Genomic DNA, 6,065 nt, shown 5'->3' with positions numbered 1-6,065 from the left:
TAAAAATAATTTTTGTGTTATTATTTGTAACAAATTCCACATTTCTTAAGTATGAATTTTGCAGATGACAGCAATATGACATGATATTAGAAGGTTTGGCACACCTGCCTGGAAAACTGTCCTTTCTCATTCCTGATACTTGTGGAAACTGTCCCCTTACCAACTTGTCACATGACATCAAATGCAATAGAAATGGTTTCATTGAAACATGTGTTTGTGCAGCAGTAAAGTGTTCCCTACTTTTACTTACCTTGTCTTTTCAGAAAATCTTAACTGAGTAGTAAAGTTGATTCTGTCATGCCCACTATGAAAAATAAATATCTGTTCTTTCTTTTAAAGATTGTCATCATTCCAGTGGGAAGAAAATAAGTTTTGCTGAGCAGTCATCCCCTGAATCTACTAATCAAAAATGTAAATGAAATGTTATGATTGGAAGTTAGTCATCAGTGGGAATAGAGAGTTTGGAAATCATTTCTGTTAAGTGAAAAGATAAAAAATTCTCTTTCCTCCTCCTCTGTCAGATGATGTAGTTTTGGCAAAGCTTATGAGTGAAGTTAATAGGTCCTTGACCCTATGTGGTAGACACACTAAATCCTCAATAAGTGTTATTCTTTTCACACTCTCAAAGCAGGGAAGCCCCCCTTTTTTGTCGTTCTAAGTTCAGTTCAAAACCCTAACTTTCTTGCATTTCCTACTACTTAAACCATCTTTGCTCTTTTCTATTACCAATGACATTCTTAATATATACCTACAGCCCAATTCTGATGCTACCATTTCTTGATCACCAGTTCTGCACCCATCCCAGTTTTGCCTCTAAATACTTTATTTTACCTTGAGTATTCCTCTTCCAGATTCTCAGGTGGAGGCTGTGTTAACCCATGGGTTTCTGAAACCTGTGCTCTAGGAACCTTAGAGGACTAAGCCTGCTAATGGACTTTGTCAAATCCTTTGGCTCTGAGGGCTTGAGACCTACTGTATCTATCAGTTGATTCCAAGACTATAAAAAATGTTATTCATCACATATACTTTCTGTAGCAGGAAAGTATTCCTCCATTCCCATTCTCCAGGAAAACCCCAGATGAGAAGTAGTCAGTTGTCATGTTAATAAATCATTGAATTAGTTTGGCAATTCCATTGTTAAAAAGAGATTTTTTTTTTCTCTCAAGATCGTCCAACAACTACAAAAAGAACAAGTTTTTCTAATGAGAAATTCATTCAAGACCTTCTGGAAGCAAAAGGTAATTGCAATTTTCTGCTTAGAAATTAGTTATTTATGAGACTACTGGATTTGGTATTGATTTCTACTGCATACAATGCAGGAAATCCTCTAACAATGGTGTATTTGGGGGAAATAGTTACTAGCTCTGCTACCCTCTCTGTCACTCTCTGGGCTACAGTCACTAATTACCCAATCAGCATTTCTCTGTCCACATTCTCAGAGTGGGGTACACTTATATTTCCTGAACATAACTCTCTAAATCAATTGGAAACAATAATCTCCTGCCTTCCCTGTACTTCTTGCTACTGAACTTGCCTCTATGCATTTTCACTTCTACTGAGAAGTGAGGCATTCACTTAGTCACTGCTACTGTTACCCAATGTTCAGAAGCTCGAACTAGCATAAAGAGTTTACGTCTAACTTATTTTTTCTGCCTGGTAAACTCAAGTATGTTGCTGACAGAAGGTCTAATAATACTTTTCAGTTTCATGAGGTTCCATTTATTGATTGTTGATCTTAGAGCCTGTGCTGTTAGTGTTCGGTTCAGGAGGTTGTCTCATGTGCCAATGATTTCAAGGCTTTTCCCCACTTTTTTTTTTCTAACAGGTTTAGTGTGTCTGGTTTTATATTGAGGTCTTTGATCCACTTGGACTTTAGTTTTGTGCAGGGTGATAAGTATGGATCTATTTGCATTTTTCTCCATGTAGACATCCAGTTAGACCAGCACCATTTGTTGAAGATGCTAGCTTTTCTTCCATTGAATGGTTTTGGCTACTTTGTCAAAAATCAGGTGTCCATAAGTGTGTGGATTTATTTCAGGGTCTTCTATAGAGGACAGGAGCTCAACAAGGAGAACAACAGAACCAAAAAATCTGGGCACAGGGGTCTTTTCTGAGACTTATACTCCAACCAAGGACCATTCATGGAGAAAACCTATATAACCTCTGAACAGATGTAGCCCATGGCAGTTCGGTGTCCAAGTGGGTTCCATAGTAATGGGAACAGGGACTGTTTCTGACATGAACTGATTGGCCTGCTCTTTGATCACCTCCCCCTGAGGAGGGGGGAGCAGCCTTTTCAGGCCACACAGGAAGACAATGCAGCTACTCCTGATGAGACCTGATAGACTAGGGGAGGAAGATCTCCCCCATCAGTGGACTTGGGGTGAGGCTTGGGTGGAGAAGGGGGAAGTAGGGTGATTGGGAGGAGAAGAGGGAGGGAGCTACAGGGGCATACAAAGTGAATAAACTACAATTAATAAAAATAAAAAATAATACTTTTGAAACCTCTGACCCTGGAAACCTAATATGACCTTAGACCCCAACCAGTGTCCTTTCTCAGTCCTGCCCTTCCTTTGGCTTTATGTTTTTGCCACCTACATTAATATGTCACAACATCCCTCAAAGCAAAAACATTTTGTTTTATGTTTATAACCACTCATATTCCCTAGTCTTTTTGACAAAACCCAAGGGATGAGTAGTCAGTCTATTTCTATTGTCATTTTAATACTGGTCAAGTTATCATTTCTGTTTTTTAAATTGATGTCTTTTCTTTTTTTTTTTTTGTTTTTAATATCTTTATCCAAATACTAAGAGAACAAGTTTCACTGAATGGAAACTCACTGAAAATAATCTAGACCCAAAATGTAATTGACATACTATTATAAATTCTTTAAGTCATATTTGGTAGTGTTCTCTTCTGTTCAAAAACTTCTATTGCCATCCATAAAAAGAAGTATCCAATATAGTGTTTTTGAAAGGTGTCACCCTTTTTGTGGTCGTCTGTATTACTCAGGTGGTGCTGTTCTCTTCACATTGCCACAGATGATAGCTCAATTTTTTCTGCAGATGAGATATTTCCAAGCCCATCTCAAAGTAGAGCTCACGTTACTATGAATTTGTCTCTGTCCTTTTCTGTCTCCAAGAAGATCCAGGTTCAGATCTTAAGTGTCTGACTCTGCTAACACCTGTTTCTCAGCACCTGGAACTTTCTGGGAAGGTTCACCCTGAGTCCATGTTCCATGTGGAGAACTATCATATCATATTGCTGAAGAGAGGTTCTACTGATGTCGCTGAAGCTATGGACCTGGACTTAAGAAGAATTAAGACACCTGCCAGTGTGCTTTTTTTTTTCTTTTGTTTTTGTTTTGATACAGTGTTTCTTTGTGTAACAGCACTGGCTACTCTGAAACTCACTTTTGTAGACCAGGCTGGCCTCTACCTCCTGAGTGCTGAGATTATAGGCATGCACCAGCATTGGCCAGCACCAATGTGCTTTCTTAATCCTGCTCCTCCTTTAACTACAGTAGTATTTTCATCACTAGAAAGTGATGTTTATTTACTACATATATTTTTTCAACAATATAGTGTTGCTCAGTCTTGCTCCACTAATCATTTTAAGGAAGCCCAACTCAGTAGCAATCAGTGGCCCTTTTAATATCTTCTGTTTTCTCATGTTCCAATTCTGTTAACTCAATTGACTTTTCTTTGAGTTACTTCAATGGACATAAAGAAGAAAATGTTTCAGACCAGAAATTGTTTTATGAACCAATCAAACTAAAATTTAATTTACCTTTTATTATTACAAATTAGGAATTAGAGAGTATATTGGGTTTGATAATGACCTCTTCTGCTAATAACATGGAAAAGGCCTCTACCCTCTTTCATCAAATGATGGAATTGCTAAAGTTCTCTTCTACTTATAATTAAAAAAAAAATCTTGTATCTAATTCAATTGGCGGATTTAATTTTGGTAATGCTTTTGAACAGTGTCAAAGTACCTGTGCCCCTAGATACCCTTAGTTTCAGTTGGTGTTGCTCTCTCCACTCCCCAAGTGAACTAGACCACTTTTTGCAGCCACATCTCTCTAAATCCAACTCAAAACAATGATTTTCCCAAGTCCCTGACTCCTAACATACCTCTGTACCTTTCTGTTCCTAATAAGATCCAGAAACAGTTTTCCAGTCTATGCCTCTGGGGCTACAATTTATGATGCTGCTACACACCAAGATGTTCCTCCATAGCTGTATCTACGTGGAAGAGGGGGAACCTCTATGCCCTTTGTTCCACTAATGTAACTATCCTTCCTTAGTACTGAATGAAGAGTTTACTGAAGACTTTGAGGCCTCTGGCCCTGTGAAACTAAGGAGGACCAATAGCCATCCCAATGTGCTTTCTGCACCTTGTGCTTCCTTTGGCTTAGAGATTTTGAGACATACAGTAGGAAGTCATATCACTGGCAGCAGAAATACTTTGTACACAAACATTTCGGAAGCTGAGGACTAGTCTCTGTTCATATTCTCCTGATCTTTTTCTACAAACCGAGTAGCAATAAGTTACCATTTAAAATATTTGTCATTTTATCTTTTGCCATGGCCATTATTAACAATAAATGTCTTTTTTAAGCACCTCCACAACACATACACACAAAAACACATTTCACTGGCCAGAAATCATCGCAAGAATCTAGAAATCCAAAGGTAATTTAAATTTTATAGTTCAAAATTGGTTTGTGAAAATGTTGGGTAGAGAGATGTCTGGGTTACAGGAGCATAAGAAAACTTTGTTGTGATGGAAACACTTGTTAGTTCTGGTGATTGTTTCATGAGTTTAATATACCAAAACTGAAGAAAATGCACTTTTTTATTATATGCAGTTCATTCTACTTAAAATATAATTCAGTAAATTTCCAAAGTATATAATTTTCTTTTGTTCTACTTTAGAATCAAGCCATCGTTCTCAAAATAATATCAAGTTTTTTATTGAGACAACAACTTTACCACCTCAACAGAGGGATGTACACAATACAACAGAGCAAAAGGTAGAAAGTTGTGTCACATACGTTTCACATTGATGGTTAATTTATCTAGTTTCTTGTTTGTATGGGCTAGCCCCCTCCTTAACTTGATACTGTGTAGTCAGAAATTATTGAGTTCTAGGCAGGTCTTAACCCTCTCCATCACAAGGTATGCTAAGTCAGCTTCATGCTTAGTATTCCATGAACTTGAGCAGAAATGAGCTTAAGTATTGGATTATGGTCATGATCATGATGATAATGAAAAAGAAAATAGCTTACATTTACTGAGTGTTTACTGTGGGCCACATTCTGGACTAAGCAAGAAGGAAGGAAGAAGGAATGTGGGTAAACTAGGATACCAAGAGAGAAGATAGTTACCATCTAATTGTAAAGCATACATAAACAAAAATCCTCACAATATAGCAAAATATTTTATTTGTATAAACTTCAGTATGAATACAGAAGATATGGAGACTAGTCCTGCATTGAGATGTTCAAAAGAGCTTTACCAGTGGAAGGTTTAGTTGATTTAAATCTTGAGATGTAAGTAGAGATTTTCCACACTGATGGATCCACATATGAGGATATGCTGAAGCAATATAGCAGAGTGAGAGAAAGTATGGAACATGAGCCAAGGAAATGAGGGAGATGAGCCTATAAGCTTAGATTGAAGCCAGAACTTAGCTGAAGTATGGATTTATCCTCTCCGTAATTGAGACATTGAAACTTTTTTAGTTGCACTGTGGGAGGAAAAAAGAATTATTTGGATTCTAATATGATAATACAGCTACAGGTTGTGGAAAAGATAATAGAGAAAAAGATTAAGGGAAAGATAGTTTCAAGTCTTCTGGAACAGTTGCGACAAAAAAAAATGTAGAGTCTAGAGTTTGGGGAGGTAGTTTCGTAGCAGAGTGCTTGTGTAGCATGTAAAAGGACCTGGGTTTAGTCACTAAGAGTCAAAAATAAAAACAGTGCAAGAGATGAAACTAAGGCAGTAGAGATGAGGTTGAACTAGAGGCCAGATTCAAAGTATCTTAGACTTAGTTTTAT

The sequence above is a fragment of the Psammomys obesus genome, unplaced genomic scaffold (genome assembly GCF_907164565.1).
Source record: "Psammomys obesus unplaced genomic scaffold, mPsaObe1.curated_primary_1811, whole genome shotgun sequence".
Classification (NCBI taxonomy): Eukaryota; Metazoa; Chordata; class Mammalia; order Rodentia; family Muridae; genus Psammomys; species Psammomys obesus.
This window is presented reverse-complemented; position numbering follows the sequence as displayed.